This window comes from Nothobranchius furzeri, chromosome 14 (assembly GCF_043380555.1).
Source record: "Nothobranchius furzeri strain GRZ-AD chromosome 14, NfurGRZ-RIMD1, whole genome shotgun sequence".
NCBI lineage: Eukaryota > Metazoa > Chordata > Actinopteri > Cyprinodontiformes > Nothobranchiidae > Nothobranchius > Nothobranchius furzeri.
Window position 1 is genome coordinate 397,501 of NC_091754.1, and position 20,431 is coordinate 417,931.

The following is a 20,431-nucleotide window of genomic DNA, read 5'->3' on the forward strand; positions in this document are numbered from 1 at the left end:
ACTCAGTGGAGAAAAGTCATTTTGGCCGCTTGTATCCGTGATCTTGTTCTTACGGTCACTCCCCAAAGCTCATGACCATAGGTGAGGGTAGGAACGTCTATCGACCAGTTAATCGAGAGCTTCACCTTCTGGCTCTCTCTCTCTCTCTTCACTACGACAGACCGGTACAATGCCTGCATCACTGCAGATGCAACACCAATGTGCCTGTCCATCTCATGCTCCAGTTTTCCCTCACTCGTGAACAAGACCCCGAGATACTTAAACTCCTCCACTTGGGGCAGGACCTCATCCCTGACCCGGAGAAGGCATTCTCCCCTTTTCTGAATCAAAACGTATGGTAACAAGTTCACGATATTTGTTAATGTCTTCTAAATTATTTCTGCATGATGGTTGGACTGAGATGGTCCAACAAGTGCAACTGAAGTACTAAGGGCGTTGCTGTAGGATGGTGTAGTGAAGAAAGATCTGACCCGAAAGTTCTCCATTGGTCCATCTTCGTTTCAGCTCTCACACAAGGTTACGAGATTTGGATCTGGACTGAAAAAAACGAGATATCACAAAGTAGGAACAGAGATGATCTTACTCATTGTCGAGATAAGACTGGAATCCTGCCATTCAAGAGAAACTTGGATTAAAGCCTCTGCTCTTCTGCACTGAAGCAGCTAAAGAGGTTTAAACATCAGATCTGGATGCTAGTTCCCTCTAAAGGTTTTGCAGGCATGTCCCACTGAGTAGGGACCCTGAGCTCTCCAGAGGAAATGCATTTCCTCTGTGGTCTCACAAGGTCCCAGGAGACGCTGGCAAAGGGATGTTTGGGTTTCCCTCAAAAATCTGTTACCTCCATGATATCATGATGTTTGGCTATTTGGCCTCACCTAAGCTGGTGACATACTGAGAGATCTACCAAACCAGCATGTCTACACATGGAAATCTTGTAAGATGCACACAAAATGTATGTTCGTCATGACAGATCCAGAGCTAACTGCTGTGCATGGTGTTCTTGCCGCAAAAGGATCATTAAACTTATTTAAAGTGGTCTTTAGTAGGAATGAAGGCCTTGTGTGTCGTGCTCTGGGGGAAAAAAAACTATCAGGTGTGTTTGTCTCAGCTACAAGCCCACATCGAAGCTTAATATCTTAATGCCTCTAAAATTGAGTTGTAATGTGTCGTAATGAGAGCCCAAATGTTGATTAGCTGGGATGGCCACCTCAAATCAACATGCTTTTAAAATGTTCATCAGATGTAGATGTTCACTCAGTGGTTCATTTCTGAGGGTTTCATTCATATTTGTCCATTAAGACGCTTCCAACAACAACATATCAAGAGTGCACACACATAACTAACAGTAATGTAAATTAATTAAACCTTCCCCAGAAAATGAAGACCTTTCTGAACTATTCATTTAGTGTGGTGTTACTTTTAGAGTATTTACTGTGATTATTAAGTAGACAAACTCAATATTAGCAGAACTGAGCATAGAGGGTCTGTCCCAAACTCAGTGTCCTGCTGGGACCAATCTGTTGGTCAGGTGGGGCTTGGCGGCACCGGACATAGCCTCGCCAAGAGGCAAGATCACACACAGCAAGTAGCAGCTGACTCTAGCACAACCATCCCAACATGTTTCTAATGTTTTCAAGTCTTTTCTTTGTTTTCTTTTGTCTCTGATGGATTTTAGATATAAATGACTGACAGGAAAACCAAATTGTTGAGTCTGAACTGAGTGAGATCAGCAGAAACTGTGACCTGTTGCCAGTGCAATGCATACGGTTCACGAGGGGACATCATTTACATGTTAACACAATAATAACACTGCATGTAAATCCTAACCCTGAACCTCTGATCTTCTAACCCTATCCCAACCAAGGCAACAGGTTTGCATCCCACATGCTGGGATTGGCTTTCCATTCTTTCACATTAACAATCAAAACATAGAGACGTGAGGAACGTGTGATGGAGAGAGAGGGAGCTGACGCTCATCACTCGAATTCTGTGGCTTAGCCTAAGAGGCTTGAATAATCAGTATGCTAAGCTGTCAGGTTGTGCGCTCACACCTACCACGCGCTCACTAACTCCTGGGTGCTTTTTAATCAAGCAAAAACGCTGAGAGGCAGCTGTGAGTGCCAAGAGCCTGCACTAAGAGAGGAGCTTTGGAGTATCTGTTACACTTTTCCCTGACATTAACAAACACAAGCTTTACACACTCTTGTGGCTTTTACTTTGAAGGCAAATTCTTTCTTTACGATTTTTTCCCCATGGGGCGTATCACAGCCCCAGATTTCACAGTCAATCGGATTTGGTGTTCAGGAAAAACAAATGCCTCCAAAAATAATTGAAGTCCAGACTTTATAATACATTTTGACAATATGAGAATTAATTGCAGACATGGAGATTCTTCCCAAAACGATTACATTTAAAGCTAATATTAAATAGAATCAAACCACGCAAATAAATAATTTAGTGCATGCCAAGCTTATCCTTCATAGGTCTGAAGGGCAGCATGAGACTTCCTCATCCATCATGCTGTCTTGGTCACCTCAGAGGAACTGTGACAATAGTGGATTAAAAAAAGCTGCAGTTCATTTATGCTCAATGACGTACCGCTTCCTATTCACCGGTGGGCTGAATTTAGAGGTCAAACCTATGTAGATAAAAGAAGTACTTTGACCAGGTAAATGGTAAATGGTTTGTATTTGTTCAGCGTCTTCTTAAGGTTGGTTTATGCTTGACGCGTCCGCACGGCTCCACGCGGAAAAGTAGCGTCATTTTGCGTCATTTTAACAACCACGCCCCTCTACCGCTCCTCCGCACGGCCCAAAATTTCCGCAACGCGCACCTAGGAAATTTTCTAACCACGCGGACGGTCGGACGCGGAAAAACATGGCGGACCGGCAAGAACTAGTATGGCAGGGGTTCTTAAATAAAGACATTTGTTTATGTTTATGTGCTTAGCCGACGCTTTTACCCAAAGCGACTTACAATTTTTTATTTTTTTTTAACCTATAGGGCGTGTTGTGATCATTTGTATGATTCAGCTCTCAGAGATCACCGTGATCAACATGTTGTTAATAATTCTTGGAGAGAAATAGCTCGCACTGTCGGAAAAGACGAGGACGCTGTTAAAAATGCTGGAATGCCATGTTGTAAACAGTAATTTCTACTTCTACTATGGTGTAGTGTTGGGTGCATGCCGTAGAGCTCCATGCTGCCCCCTACAGTTTGGGAGAATATTGGCTCACCGCAGAGACGAGCCGCACAAACCATAAACGCTGCGAGTTGTGAAGCGCGTTCCAGCCGCGGGCCACATCACCAAGCGGAAAGTGAATGCGTCAAGCATAAACCAAGCTTTAGGGTACCCCCCCCCCCACCCCACCCCCCACACCACCCCACCCACCCACACACACACACACACACACACACACACACACACACACACCACCCAACACACTTCACGGCGCAATGAGCCATCCACCCATTCACACAGCCATTCACACACTGGTGGGGATGTAGCCACAGCTGCCCTGGGGAACACTGAGAGGCGAGGCCAGCCGAACACTGACGTCACCGGTCCCTCCAACCACCACCAACAGGCAAGGTGGGTTAAGTGTCTTGCCCAAGGACACAACAGCAAGATTCTTTGGTTGGAACTAGGATCCAATCAGCAACCTTCCAATCACTGAACAACTGGCTCTATCTCCTGAGCTACTGCTGTCTCCAGTAAATAATCCAATACTCAACACTGGCAGGTTTACGTGAGGATTTAACCCTTTGAGTCCAAACGCCCCCCTAATTGGGAGACACCAAGTGCAGCAGCAAAAGCTAGACAATCCTGAACAGGTTTCTGAATTATTAATGTCACCTGATTTAAACTAAGCTACAGCTAACATCAGGAGTTCTAATAGCAAAGGTGTGTTCCCATTTCAAAACAAATGAAATTTAAATAAAGCCCACATTATTTTTCAACGCAGAAAATCTAATGACGTCACCTTTGTGGTGGCTGTGGTTTCGCACTAGGTCAAGGTCATGGTCACGTTTATTTCTAAATCACACTTATTATTGCTTCTGCAACCCAAAGTGCTGTACAAACACACAAGATAACATAGTAAGACAGTGTAACTCAAACCATAAAACCATAATAATCAGCAAGTTAGGATAAAAACAACATTACATCACGCAATTATAAAATCAATAAAAATCTGAAAGAATGACAATGACAAAAAAATGAAATCATCCTACATAAAAGCCAGGTTTAAGAAATGAGTTTTAAGCAATTAAATACATCCAAATTTTGAGAGGTCCTGATCTGCAGAGGAAGGCTGTTCCAGAGTATAGGGCCAGCTACAGAAAATGCCTTATCTCCTCTCGTCTTTAGGCAAGCCTTTGGAACTGACAATAAAAACTGTGAGCCCGACCGCAAACTCCTGGCAGGAGTGTAGGTTGACAATAAATCATCTATATAAGGAGGGGCAAGACCATAAAGTGATTTATAAAAGAATAATAAAAAAGCAACAATTTAAACTGAATCTTTCCATGCACTGGCAGCCAGTGAAGGGAAGCAAGCACTGGAGAGATATGGTCATGCTTCCTTGTACTTGTTAAAGAGGCGGGCTGCTGCACTTTGAACCAGTTGCAAGCAGTTTAAGGAGGAATGCCCTAATCCGTAATACAGGGAATTGCAGTAGTCTAGTCGGCAGGAGACAAAGAGATGAATAACACGTTCAAAGACAGCTACCGGCAAATAACACTTAACATTTGCAAGTTGCCTTAAGTGATACAAACTGGAGTGGACCACTGCACTTATCTGTCTGTCCAATTTAAACAAACCATCCATAAAAACCCCAGATTTTTCCACATGAGGCTTTACAAAATCCGAAAAGGAACCAAGTGGGCTCACTGCACCCTTTAACAGGTCTCCACTGCCAAAAACTAAAATCTCTGTCTTCAGATCATTCCGTTTCATAAAATTAATTGACTAAATGCACTGTGAATTAATACCATGTGTTTCTCAGCAAAAATTGTTACTTTTATATACCCTCATGTTGTTGGCACAGTGATATTTTGGTCTTGTTGTATTTTTGTGTTACTTTTTTTCTGTAAAGCTCGTCTTTGGCATGCAGACATCCATTCTGATTGCCTCACAGCCGAACAGAACACGGTGAAAATTAAAATAAAAAAGAAAGAAAATCTCATGTTTCTAAGATGTAGACCAACATTTTCAGCCTCATCATGATGAAAAAGTCATTCATCCATCCATGGATGGGCGACAGGAGTTCCACCTGGAGGATGTTTAAGTAACCATTCTTTTTATGGCTGTATTTTGAGACTAAAATGGGAGTTCTTTCTCTTTTGCTGAGAATCACCCAAATAATTTAATGGTCACTGGATGCTTCACTGTTGGCAGGACACAGAACTGATGGGAGTGTTCACCTTTTCTCCTACCGACAGCTTATCACCAGAGAAAATTACTATACTCCTCAGCAGTCCATCCATCCATCCATATTCATATTTGCTTATCTGGGATCGAGTTGCAGAGTCTAAGCAGAGAGGCCCAGACTTCCCTCTCCCCAGCCACTTGGGCCAGCTCCTCCAGGGGAATCCCAAGGCTGGATGAGAAACATAATCCCTCTAGTGTGTCCTGGGCTTTCCCTTGTCCTGGTTTGACATGCCTGAAAATGTCACAAGGGTTCATCAGGGCCTGCTCGCTGTCCCTTGTACTAGGTTTTGCACTCATGGGGGCCGCGCTTTTTCAGTTTTTGCTCCCTCACTCTGGAACAAGCTGCCACTCTCAATTAGGTTGTCTCCATAGCCGATTTTTAAGAGCCGTCTTAAAACTCAATTTTTTCGTTTAGCATTCCCTGATCATGTTTGATATTGGCCCTCGGGTGTGTTCCCTCTTCTTTGTGTTTTATTCTTGTTTTAATTCTGTGTTTTATCATGTTTTTGCTGGGATAGGTCAGTCATCATTCTGAATCCATGTTTTAATTACTTTATCATGTTTCTGTAATATTTTTATTCATTGTACTGCATTCTAGTTTGCTTATATGCTGTGTCCAGCACCTTGGGCTCCCGTAGAGGGCTGTGGAAGGTGCTTTATTTAAAAAAAAAAGCATTGATTGATTGATTGATTGATTGACTGATTGATTAACTGACAAGGGAGGTGCCCAACAGGCATCCTAGCCAGATGTCCTAGCCACCTGAACTGGCTCCTCTTGATGTGGAGAAGTAGCAGATCTACTCTGAGCCCCTCCCAATTGACCTATCTCTAAGGGAGAGCCTAGACACCCTGTGGAGAGAACTCATTTTGGCTGCTTGTATCTGCGATCTTGTGCCTTCAGTCACTCCCCAAAGCTTGAGACCAGGCGCGCAGATAGGGTGGGGGACAGGGGGGATCTGTCCCCCCCAGATTCAGATCGACCCCGATCCGTCCCCCGCACTAAGGCCAGAAAGAAAACAAAATCAGAGGTTAAGCGCTTGAAGCTCCGTTTTCCAATTACATTGAATGCAGCATGACGTAAACAAACACCGACTCCAGAGGCGCCAAGTGGTTGCTGCTAGGATGCAGGATGAAGTGAAAAAGGCAACGATGACTGCGTATTTAAAAAAGACCAACAGTGTAAGTAGGCGGGACCGATCTGTCTGTTTATGCATGTTGGTTCTAGTTTCAGTACGTTGTTGTTGTCAGTGTTGGGACTTACTCGTTATAAGTGCCAAAGCCTCATTGCTGACTTTAACTAGTCTCATCTACAAACATGATCCCTCATGAAGTTACTACTTTACACCAGAAGATAGTGGAGATGTGGAACCTTCAGGCTGAGCAAAGTTTGGGAGTTTTTAGAGTTTTAAAATGGCCTCCCGCCGAGAGGCTCCCAGTCGGGGAGAGGAGGAGACGAGTGCAGCATGAAGAGCGTAAATATTAGATAAAACCATATTTATATGTCGATGGATAAAACGTATAATTGCTGGCAGGTCTGGTCTTTGTTGACTGATCACTTTGTGTGGTCATGACTGACTGATTATGAAACAGATTATTGACTCTGATGAAGAAATTCACTCATCCAGCCGGGAAGATGGACGCTGCTGCAGCATCAGACAGCTGGTGCTGCACGAGAGGTGTGTGGAGTTTACAAGCTCCAGACGTTGGGTTTGATGTTGGTTTAACCTTCTCTGGGACGTGATGGATGTAGAAATGATGGTAAAACACCGCTAACGTGACAGACGTAGCAACAATGTAAAAAAAAAGCCGTAAAATAGAGGCATATATGCGTTATATATGGAAGTCAAGTGTGCCACATAATCATGAAAAAAAGTAAAATGTAAAGTTTAGAAAGAGATTCATATATTTATATATAAATAAAAACTTTCCAAATATAATGAAAATGTACAAATAACGTAAAAATACGAAGGAACGTCTGTTGGCTGAAAGGTTTGGGAACTACTGCTCTAAGTGATAAGTGAATTTTGTTTCTTATTATATTTTATGTGCAGCTTTTTTAGGGCTTTTATGTTTTCTGTAAAGATCGGTATGCTGAAAATCATTTCATGTTTTGCATAAAGCATGAGGTTTTGGTTAGTACTTGATTGGGAGAATAACAAATGACTGAATTAAATAATGGGGCGCCTCTGTCAGTGCACCCCAGGGCAGCTGTGGCTACATCGTAGCTCATCACCATCAGTGTGTGAATGGATGAATGATTCACTGGTGTGTAAAGCACTTTGGAGTCCTTACTCTGAGAGGCGCTATACAAGTGTGGATCATTTATCATTTATAGTGTTGATCAGGCAGAGCTTTGTTGCCAGCGTTCCGCTGCATAACGGCTTCAAACACGTATATAAAAGTTAGTTTTTACGTAAACCATGGATGAAATTACACAAACTGACTGAGCTCTAGTTACGGCGCTTGCAATAGTTTGTGTATGTGTACGTGCATGCGCGTGTGTGTGTGTGTGTGTGTGTGAGAGAGAGTGTGAATGTGAGTGTGAGTGTGAGTGTGTGTGTGTGTGTGTGTGCGCGTGTGTTTGGGGGAGGGTACATTGGAACTTTGTCCCCCCCAGTTTGAAAATCCTATCTGCGGCCCTGCTTGAGACTATAGGTGAGGGCTGAAACGTAGACTGACCGATGAATTGAGAGCTTTGTCCATCAGCTCAGCTTTCTCTTCACAACAGAAAAGTACAATGAACGCACCAATCTGCCTACAGATCTCCATCTTGCCCTCATGCATGAACAAGACTCTGAGAAACTTAAACTCCTCCACTTGAGGCAGGACCTCGTCCTTGACCCCGAAAAGGCATTTTACCCTTTTCTGACTCCTCTGCAGTTTAATACCTAAAGCAAAAATGTATCCCTGGTTGCTTCTAGAGAGAAGTAGCTGTCCTGTTTCAACAACTTGGGTATATCTAAACTTGGATGTGAGTACAAAGCTGCTTTATTTTACAGCAGGAAGAGTCCTTGATACATATCCATTAACCCTGATTAACCTAATTGGTTAGTTAGATTACAGGCTTGTCTTGAATACATAAAAAATTGGATGACTCAAAACTTTTTACTTTTAAATCAAGACATGACTGAAGTTCTCATATTTGGACCTGAAATTCAGAAAAGGCAATTGCTTAGTCAATCACCTGACCTGAATGGCATTAATCTCCGAGAACAAAGTAAGGAACCTTGGTGTAAAAACTAGTTCATGCATTTATTACATCAAGACTGGATTACTGTAATCCATTACTCTCAGGAAGTCCACAGAATGTAGTTAAAAGTCTTCAGCTTGTCCAAAATGCTGCAGCTAGAGTTCTGATGAGAATTAAAAAGAGAGATCATATCTCTCCTGTCTTAGCTTCCCTACATTGGCTACCTGTTAAATTCAGAGTAGATTTTAAGATCCTTCTTCTCACATATAAAGCTCTTAATAATCAAGCTCCATCATACATCAGTGATCTGATTGTTCCATATGTTCCTAACCGAACACTTCGCTCTCAGACTGCAGGTCTACTGGTGGTTCCAAGAATATCTAAAATTAGGATGGGAGGCAGATCTTTTAGTTATCAGGCTCCTCTCCTGTGGAACCAGCTCCCAGCCTTAGTCCGTGAGGCAGACACCTTGTCTACTTTTAAGAATAGGCTTAAAACATTTTTATTTGATAGGGCCTATGGTTAAAATCTGATGTTAGCCTAAATCTGGACAAGTGGGGGAGTAGAGGGAGGTGGAGTGTACAGTCGGTAAAGACGGCTCTCCCTTGCCCTGACTCCAACATGCCTCCATCTAAATAGGATAGGTTATCCAGAGTTATCTCTGTAGTTATGCTGCTATAGGCTTAGACTGCTGGAGGACACACTGACTACTTTCCACACTCTACTACTTTCTTCTACAATCTGCTCTTTAACTGTATTATTTCTTGTTATTTCAGCTGTTAACTTAATTTTTTTGTCTAAGTGTTTTTCTCCCCAGAAGAAGCTACAACGATGTTCTGCTGAGCTGTGGTGGCCTCATGGAGGGGGCCATCGACTTGAACACTGTTGCTAAATACTTAAACATTCTCCCTCTCTGGATAATAACATTTTACTTTCCTTGATATTGAATGCTTAGTATGCAATTTGCTGGGTTCCTTATATAGGAAACTTTTCCTGATTGGCTTAATGAACTGACCTGTGTTGGAATGTTACAGTTTTTCTCAGTCGCTTTGGTGCGTTTCTCAGATCAGAATTAAAATTCTCATAACTATTAGTCATTTGTGCACATGATAGTAGCAATTTCTCCTTTCTCTGAACAAACTGCAAATTATGTTGGACATGCATCAGTTGCTTTCATACATTTCTCTGCTGTTTTGACATTTCCATTTGCTTATGTCATGTCAGTCAAAATTAATTATACTTATGGATGCTGAATAGTCGTTCTCAATAAAACTAATAGTCTTACTTTCATTACTTGAGTCATTACACACAAAATTGTTGAAGTAGTTATCAAATTTCAAAATGTAGTCATCTGTCAAGCAAACTCTATATCTTTCTTTACCATTTTTTCCTGGAAATGTCTCCTAAATTGAACAATTGATCACAGGTGAATTTCGGCTGTCACTCATGGGGAGGTGAATCCTCAATTGGCAAGCATATATGAACTGAGCAGGAGCTAGTGTGTACCATTTCTACACTTCTGTGACACAAAATGGAAGGTCAGCATCGTGGAAGAGGGGTGAAGATGCAGGGAGGAAGAGGAAGGGGAAGAGGGAGAAGAGGCAGATATAGGCACATTCCTAATGAAATTAGGGCTACAGTTGTGGACCATGTTGTCAATCACGGCCTCACCATGGAGGAGGCTGGTCGAAGGGTGCAACCCAATATTGGAAGAACTACTGTCAGTTCAATCATTCAAACATTCCGTAGGGAAAACAGATATGCATACAGTTATTTGCTGTACTGTACCATCTCATACATATCTCATGTTACTGTACTGTATTTGTAATTTTACTGTAATTTTACTCTGCTCTACATAGGATTGAAAGACAACCTTGCGGAGGTGGAAGAGGGCCCCGTTTTACCCCACAGCAAGAGGAAGCCATTTGTGCAATGGTCATTGCAAACAATGCAATAAAGTTGAGAGAAATACAAAGCGCTGTCATAGAGAATAACACGGTATTTGGCAATATTGAATCAGTTTCAATTTCAACAATCGACAGAGTTCTTAAAAAAATGAAATCCGCATGAAGCAATTGTATAAAGTGTCATTCGAACGAAACTGTGAAAGGGTGAAGGAGATCCGTCACCAGTATGTGCAGGTAAAGCAGGTCTTCTATGTTCAGCACTGTAAACTGCTTTACAGTACTTTGTAGTTTCATGCAGTACACTAGCAATTCTACAAAACATACTCTACAATGTGTTTTACCAAATGCATGCATTACTGTTTGTTACTGTACACAGGACGATTGTGAAATTGCATTTCTGTCTCTCTCTCAAGTGTGTACTGGAGCTGGAAGCCAGGGAACCACTGCACACATTCATATATGTCGATGAGGCAGGTTTCAATCTGGCCAAAGGCAGAAGGCGTGGAAGAAATCGCATTGGACAGAGAGCAACCACTGAGGTCCCTGGTCAGCGTGGAGGGAATGTTACCATGTGTGCAGCCATCTCAGACAACGGCATCCTCACCCATATCCCCCTTCCTTGTCCATACAATACCCAACATCTCCTGACATTTTAGACACTCTTTACAGGCACCTAGTCCCTGAGAATGAGAGGGGTGGAGGCCAACTCAGCAAGTATGTTGTTGTCTGGGATAATGTCCGTTTTCACCACTCCCATCTGGTCAGAGAGTGGTTTGCAGCACATGAAAGAATGCTGGTTGAATATCTCCCTCCATATTCCCCATTCCTTAATCCAATAGAGGAGTTTTTCTCTGTCTGGAGGTGGAAAGTTTATGACCGGCATCCACATGAGCAAATGGGCCTGCTAGCAGCCATGGATGCTGCATGTGACAACATCACAGCAGAGTCCTGCAGAGGACGGATTCGCCACTCCAGGAGATATTTTTGCTGCATTGCGAGGGATGACGTCCGTTGTGATGTAGATGAAAATATGTGGCCAGTCGGGCAGGAAAGTCTGGATGTGCCAGAATGATTTACTGTACCTGTATGTTACAGTACTGTGCAATACTGTATGTACTGTTACATGTACTGTATATTGTTCACATCTGTGCACAGCTCTACCAAAAGGGTGAATTTATGTTTACATGTATTCTACAGTAAACAAGTGACTAGCATATTTTTCTTTTGCACAAAGCTGTAGAATTACAAACACTTCTATACAGTAAAAATGTAAAACGTACGTATTCAGTGTCTCAGTTACTCCCATAAGATCTACAGTAACTTTACTGCACATTTCAAATGGCTGTACAAGTAGGGCAAAGTGCTGTCTTGAACATTTTCAGGTGTCACCAAATATTCTTGCAATGGAAAACACTGAAATTATAAACTGTCACAGTGAAATCATGACAAAGCCATTTGACTATCTTGTTCATAAAGATGGTGTCAAGAGTTTTCATTTTGATGGTGCTGACGGTTTCATTGACATGAATACTTGCTTTTGAGCAATGGATGATCAATTTTGAGCATGTGACGTGCTTTTGCAGGCTATCCACTAGGTTTTGCAGTTTGCACTAATTGTTTTGAGAAATGCACTAACTGCTGTGCAAATGTTAATAGTGTTCTGAGAAACGCGACTGAGAAAAGCTAACTATGTGAAGTGCCTTGAGACGACTCTTGTCGTGATTTGGCGCTATATAAATAAACTTGAATTGAAAAATACTTGAATATCCAGTCAATTAGTTAACTGTATTAAGTGTATTGCTTGCTGTGTCATTAAGTTTGTCACTGGACCCAAGGAGCAGGTGAAAACTGCAGAAGGCAGGGAGCAAACTCAGAGTTTAATAGGTAAACTGAATGCAAGGACCCAGGCTAAACTAACAAGAATAGACACAGTTTGACCCTCTCAGGCTCAAAATAAGTTTTGATAAAAGGACGAACAACTAAGTCCTTCAGGGTACTTCTGAGTTAAAAAAAATGCTCATGAAATGTGGAGTAACCAGATAGGTAGGTTTTAACAGTTGCAAATCTGCAACACCTGCCTCCAGAGGGTTAACAGGTAGCTAGACCTGAAAATGGGAGCTTTAACCAGGACACATTATATACTGAGAGCAACGACTACAAATCAGTCACAGGTGAGCTGATTTCTGATGAACAGGTGAGCCTAATCCCTGACAGCAGAGCTGAGGGAGAAACCACAGCTGGTTTGACTTTGGGAGATGGTCCTGATGCTGTTGAACTTTTATAGTTGCCTTGATCCTTTCTTCACAAATACAGAGTAATCTGTATTGGGGACTATACTGTATTATAGCAAAAAGGGGCATTTTACTCACTCTTCCCAGTTATCTTCAAGTGGTTTCTACCAACTAATGGATTTTTTTTCTACAATCAAAAAGTTCTACAGGTGGTTAGAAACTGGCTACCTTTCTGAAACCTTGATTGTCAGGGAGCAGTAAAACTCCAGGACAACGGTATAAAACGAATATATTCTCAATTTATTTCCATAAATAATTAACAAAAATCAAGACAAAAACAGGCCCAAAGGGAAAAATGGCCACGAAAAAAACCGTAACTAAAAGTAACAAACAAGACTGGTCCCAAAGCTGAGACGCGCAGGGGAATTTATACACAAAGGCTAGCCTACAGACAACGAGGAGGGGAGAGACAGGGGAAACACAAAGACAAACAGTAAATAAACCTAGAAAACTATGTCAACAAAGTATAACTACCACAAAAAAGTTAAACTAATACCTCCTAACAAAATCTGGTAAACTCAATTAGAGCTTCAGAATTTCTGGTTTCTGGTTTCTTCATGATCAAGTCCCCTGCTTCCAGCAGCCAGATGGAATGTTCCACTTCCTGCCTGGAGTTACACTGGAAGTGTCCTCTCTCTCTGCCAGTCAGTGGCAGCTGGCCAGTAGAGGGCGATAGGGCGCCGCCCTCCCAGTTTCCCCAGTGTTTTTAATTTTTATTTAAAAAAATAAATAAATAAAATTAACAATAATCACATTTTCTAAGTTAATTGTGTGTTTTGTAACAAAAATAAATCACATATATATATATCTATATTGGTCTCTGCCGAGCTCTGCCGATCTCTGCCGAGCGGTGGAGGCTGTGTGCTGTTTTTCAATCGCCCAAACAAGACGGGACCAGTTGTCCAATTACTGACAAGAAAATCAAAGGGTAGGAATGGGAATGTATCCAATCAGCATCAACGTTGTTTCAGAACGTTTCAGAAGCGTGATGGGCGATGGAGCTACCGCCAAGGCTTTCGTTGGTGTTCGGTAGAACTCGGAGAGTCTCGACTCCAGCACGTTTTTGGTCGTGACTCGTGACGGTCGTGACGCAGACGTAATGGATGCCAGTGCGCCTACAACCAGCAGCATGGATACCGGATCTCAGCAGCCACTGAATTCAGTTCGGTCTCTTCTCCAGTATCCGTTCGAGAGGAGAGCTATGGTGGAAAAACTTAATGTCAAAGAGCTTGGACCAGATCAGCCCGACGTAAAGATAAGCCAGCAGGACAAGGAGAGAGGTAAACTGTACACACGAGGCTTCTCCCGAAATTGGTACACCAGGAAGGCTTGGCTAGCTGGATGCAATCACGCTAATGCGTTATTTTGCTTTCTGTGTTTGTTATTCAAAACGGCTAGGATCCACAGAAGGTGGATGTGGAACTTGTGTCTCATTGGGGACTCCATTCATTCTCTGACTGAGGAATGCAGCGCATCAGTGCAGCAGCCAACAAAGAAACGGAGGACGTTTGGACAGGGAGAACAGCAGCTGGGTGCAGAGGTAAGCTGTACATTACATTTCTGTAAACAAGACAATCAGAATCAGAAATCCTTGGTTGTCCCACAAACCGGGACATTTGTTCAATAACATGTTTAATGTGCAATAACTGTAAAAACTCATTTCAACACACATATTATACATATTTAATCATGTAAATGTGTATTTCAAGTAAATGTGTACATACATCAATCTGATTCCATTTTACTTGTTACACTTCTGCTGCAGCAAACAAATTTCCCAGCTTTTGGGACAATAAAACATTTCTGATTCTCAATCAGATGTTTTACATTTGAAGTAAAAACATCTCATTGAGAACCAGAAATGTTTTATTGTCCCAAAAAGTGGGAAATATGACATTTGTGAGAGGATACTGATGACATTATTTCCTATGAAAGTGTTTCCACTTTCCATAAGTCCTAACAGTGTAAATTTCTGGCATTTTGTCTAAGTAGTGTTTACTACCATTACTGTAACAGTGACCTGCTCATAATTTTTGGTGTTCACTCAAATGTTGAAATTAAACAAAATGTTTTTGTTACTTGCCTCTTGCATTGCCTATTTACCATTTATGGTCGTGTTATTTTATGTGCAATTTAATGCAGTATTTTTTAACCTTGGTCTGCAAGGCAGCGTGCCAATAGTCAGACACACCTGGATTAATCAGTTTGTCCAATGATGTAAGACAGGAAATAAAAGAGCTGTGCTTAATTCAGGAAATAGTGGAGTTGTGCACAAAGCTCAGAAAGCACAAGTTTGTTTAAAAATAAAAAATAGCACAGCCCCACCAAAAATATTTTTTACTAGCCGCCACTGCTGCCAGTTCATCCAATCTCAGCAGAATACAAATGAAAATAGTTAATGATCAAATTAACTATGTATAAGATAAATGACTAAATGTGTGCACCCATTAGTAAACATCTTAAAATATTGCAGCAAAAGGAAATAATAAACCAGCGTGTGGAAACATATTTAAATAATACCAACACTGAGAAATGGCTGGAGGAACCTCCACACATTGATACAAATTTAATAACACTTTTTATTGGTCGTTGTTGTGTCCTGTAAAGAAGACATGAGCTCTTCAGTTGGCTCGAGTATGGAGTTCATAAATGCCCAGGCTTATAACATTTTCACACAATTTTAGCCTAATTTTCATTGATGCTTACTAGACGTGTCCCTTTTGTATTTTAACAGAACTACTTTTTGCCATTGGAAGAATACGTGGGTCTTTTTCTTTGAAGATGCCGATTGTACATGTGAACGTTTTGGAGATGGACACAGAGACTTTGGGTATGAAACCTTCTGATGCACAGAGTGGATTTCAGATTCATCTGGAGATTGGAGCTCAATAAACAGCGTAAAGTTCCACCGTGCGTACGGCCATGCCCTTTAATCTCTCTGAAATCCGGGCCAACAACACAATTTTTTTGTCACTTCACCGCTTAAACTGCCTTTCAACCCCAACCTTAGCCACTTTCACCCTTCCACCTCGGTATTAGCAGGTTTAAGAATAGCACTGGGGTTAGAGCGGACCACCTTTTTACGACCATTCCTCACCCTCCAGAGCGATGCTAGCAGAGCAGCAGGGATGGCTAAAGCTCCGTTACTGCACCATATTTGCTTCCTAACCTCAGCCTCTTCCATTTATCCTCCATTGTTTCTGATTGATCTCTAAAACCTTCAGCAGTTTCAGTTACATCAGCCCATGGCTTCACATAGACACAGAAAGCTCCTCATGTTTCACAAACATAATTCTCTCTGATGGCTTCAACTGCTGGGAGATGCCATGTGCAATTTCAGTAATGCCTCACGCCTCCAACCCTTGTATTCTGTTGTGATTTATGATGCAGGATAGATTGTTATTTAACTTTACAGCACCGTCCGATGAAAGAAAGGAGCTTAAACATCAAACATGTGTGACAGAGGAGTAAAAAATAAAAATAAAAACAAAAAGATCTATCACTGTTGAGGTCAATGTGTGTCATAGAGATGATTATCTCACAAAATGGGAGAAATTTTAATTTTGTTGTATCTTTGTGTGATTCTGATGTGTATTTAATACATAAAATGTTTTAATTTTACGTTAATTTAAGATCAGCTTCATTGAAAAACATTATTTCTGTTTTTAATCAGTCACTCTGAGTTTTTCATGCAGCCAGCCTGAACATGAAAATTGTTTTCTAGCTATTTTTTTGGATTAGATTATGAAAACAGACGGTGAAATTCTAGTATTTCAAAATCCTGACAGATCTGCGTCACACTGTCACTTAACATTCATGGACTCACCCATCTTGGCTCATGGAGGGGAAGGCTGTGGTTGGTTTAGCGTCCAGGAAACAGCAGAGAATGTCTCAGCTAGTAGGAGCTAACCGTTAGCATTAGCAGCTCCACCACATAGCAGAACTCCTTCAGGCTTGTGTTATTTGTGGAGATAAAATAGTTGCAGAAGAAACAAAGTAATTTGTAAAGTCGTGTTGCTGTTATCCAATCAGAAGAAAAATGCCCAAATATCAGGGAAAATATTGCTGTGCCTTGTCCCTTCCTCCTCCGGTGTGACTTCTACGTTCTCAAACAGGCGCACCAGAGTTTTTTTTCCCCCAGAGAATGACTTAGAAGGCCCTCATCAGTACAAGAGATCTATTTTCTATCAGAAGCGAATGCCGGAGATAGGTGTAGGAGACTATTTTCATGTTCAGCCTGCATGAAAAACCGATTATAATCAGAAATAATCATTAAAAATGGGTTTTTAGTGTCCACTGGGCAGGGGCGGCGTTAGGCCCGGCTACTTGGGCTGAAGCCCCGGATCTTTCATGTTAAGCCCCGGATCTAAAACATGGAAGTAACATGCAGTACCAAAGTCCAACAGAGGGGGAGCAGCTGGCAGTAGTTTGTATACAGCCTGCCTGAGCCTCCACCACTGAAGAAGAAGCCCTTCAGCAGCCGGCTTCTTCTACACTCTCTGCCTGAAACGCATGAGTGAAGATGGACATAAGGACGTTTTTTAGACCAAAAGTACGGCGACAGAACCCCAGCTTTGATGAGACTGGTGCTGACTCAGGTTTGTGAGTCTTATTAGAAAATATTTGTTGTGCTGCTGGTTTGCCTAAAGTTAGCTTACTATCAGGTAAAGTTGTTGGAGAAAGAGCGGGAATATTTACTATCATCTCACACTAAACACTAACAGGAACAATACTCTGCCCTGAATATGCTTAATATGTAGCTTCAGATTAAAAATTATGTGGTACAAGACATATATATATATGTGATGTTGACTAGTGCGTGTCACATGTGTGCGCGTGCGCGCGTGTGTTAAGCCCCGTATCTTCTTCAGTCCTAAATCCGCCCCTGCCACTGGGTAAAGTTGACGTTTAAGCTTTATGGGTCCAGATCTGAATCTGCTGTAGAAAACTGTTTTCTCTATAATCAAGTAAACTATTTTCTCTCCGTCACTGTGACAACCACCATCATTACAGCCAGTTATTGTCCCGTTCTGTTTTAGAGCCAGCCTCTACCCAGGACATTTGGATCACTGAGCCGGGCCGGCGGGAGAACCGGAATGGCTCAAATGGGCCACGGCACAATGAGCCAGCTGCCAGCTTGCAGAGTGTTGGATTCAGAGTGAAGCTGATTACATCTACTGAATATGTGTTACACTGTTTAAAGGTTTAATTATTCTCAATTAAAATGTGTGGAAATGATAGTTTTATAAAAACCAGTTATTAATGGTGAGTTTGAATTTCCCTCTTCAAGTTTTCATTCTGTTTTTATACAGAAACAAACAGAATCTCTTGTCTTTGATGACTTTCACTGAAATTACTTTAAAAATAATTTTATACTGAACGAAGATAAGCTGCAGATGCACCGGAGGCTAATAAAACAATCAAATGTTTGTATTCTTGTAGATAATCTGTACTCCACTAACTGGAGCCGTGATTAAGATCTCTGACCTCTTCAATACAAATGTCAAAAACACACAACATTCACTGGTTCATGCATGAATACATGATTCATACATGGGATGCAAACATAAATTCTTGCGTCAATAACATGCATGACTTTTAAAAGTAATCAGGACTTTAGGCTCGTATTTATAATTTATGGTCCTCATTTTGGTCCTTTTATATTGAAATCCATCTTATATTATTCAAAGGTAAAAAACCGTATCAACATTTCATAAAAATTCATAATGATTCAGAGAATCATTTTATAATACTGAAATGTAGTTTGACTTAAAATGTATGAGCTATAAAATGAAAATAAATGACAAAACTGAAATAGATGTTTTTACTATAAAGACTTTTTTTGCAGTAATTAGTTTACTTTAGTTTACTTGTTTTAGGGATATTTCGGTATATTTTGCTTACCAGTAGGATTGGAAGAGGCCTTTATCTTTATTGTTAGTCCATCTGAACCTGTAGTTTTTCTGTGGGATGTTTTGTTTTCGTCTCTTTCTCATTCCCGTTAAATATCAGTTTTAAACTTGAGGGTTTTACTAGAATAATCCAGTCTGAACCATCGTAAACAGAACCTGCATCCCAAAAACAACATTAAAACATATTTATGTTCTCAGGTGTTTTCACTCAAATAAGCCTCAAACATTTTCTGCTTATCAATAATTCTTCTTCTTCTTTTTCCCAATTAAAGAAAAAAAAATCATTATCAAAGAGTCTTCCAGCAACAGCCCATGTGGTTAGTTAGTCAGACTAAACACAATAAAAATGCTAATTTTTCTTTCTCCTCATCTTTCAGACGTGAAATTTGGATTTCTTTGACACGAAAAGTGAACATTTTAGGATATTTTGATGAGTAATTTTCACATTTTTATAACAAAATTAAACAGTTATAGTTTTTATTTTAAACATGAAGTTTTAGTAAAAAACAAAAAAAAATCTATAATTTGCTCTTTTATTGTTAATATTCAGAGAAAAAGGAAACGTTTTTCATCAGTTGTTGACAGTGATGCTCAGTCTGGAGTTGATAAAGTGACTTTAAAATCTCTTGGCTGGACGTATTGATGTCTAAAGCACTTCAGCATTAACCCTGTCTCCTACAACACACACACACACACACACACACACACACACTGCACTTCCCTTTCCTGGTGGAGTGCAGGATGTGCGGCTGGAGAACTAAGCAGTTTTTCTCCTCCCTGCTGTTGCCAGGAATGCTTTATGAGCCATGGTAATATCAGCGTTCTCCTGATTCAATCAAGCCAGTCACTGCCTTGTGAAGTCATTACACTTGTGCAATGCCATGTGCTCTGGAGTCCTGCATTTCATCCCGGCGTTAGGGAAGTAGCCTAGCGAAAGCACGTGAGCCTCGGCATGCCAGCTCCTATAAATAGCCAACCAACGGAAACACTTCAGAAAAATGTGTTTGTCCTGATTCAAAGCAAACAGCTCTGGTCCGTTTGTCAGATTTTAAACTGATTCTGCACGCTCTGAGTGCTGCGGGGTAGGGATGCAAGGGAAGATGCTGAGATTGTAGTGAGGAGGGAGGAGGAAGTTGATATCAGGATATCAAAGCAAACAAAAACAAACAGAGACCTCACTGATAGCATCTCCTCCCTGTGTGTCGCTGTAGTGAGGAAGACCAATGAGCTGCAGGGGGAACTTGAATGAAGCATGAAGAACAAGCAAAAAGACAAGAGAAAACAAACAACAAAAACAAGAAGAACAAGGAGAGAAGGAAGTACTTTTATAAAAAGACGTACCTGCTCAGGAGTTGTTGTTGGTGGGACGGAGAAGTAGGGATAGTCAAAGGGTCCCGGGGTGGTTGGGGGGTCTTGGTTTGGGCTCAAAGCAGGGCTGGAGGGTGGTCCAGAAGAGGGGTGGAAGGATGGAGTGACAGGGAGATGGGAAGGCTAAAAGGGGCATAGTGAGCACCACTTGCCCCTCCCTCCCTCCCTCGCTTTCTCTCTTCTTCCTCCAATAAACACTCACGCTCCGACCCACTCGCTTGGAGGTAGACGCCAAAACCCAGAGTCACTCAGAGAACAGGCAGAGACAGACTCTTTACATTTACAAGCTCTGCCACGGGGGGAGGATAGAGTGGACTTCCCTCCCACTCTCT

General features: G+C 41.5%; 1 protein-coding gene across 8 annotated transcripts in view; it reads right to left on the reverse strand.

Moving 5' to 3' along the window:
• Window positions 1–20,211, reverse strand: part of pcbp3 (poly(rC) binding protein 3) — a 90,441-nt gene extending 70,230 nt beyond the window's left edge. For 7 of the 8 annotated variants that reach the window (XM_054746448.2, XM_054746447.2, XM_054746450.2 and 4 more), the window contains exon 1: window positions 20,073–20,211. The gene's annotated coding sequence lies outside the window, so the exon portion shown is untranslated. The remainder of the gene's footprint in view (window positions 1–20,072) is intronic. The other variant, XM_054746445.2, reaches the window with a different exon arrangement.
• Window positions 20,212–20,431: the final 220 nt, after the last annotated feature.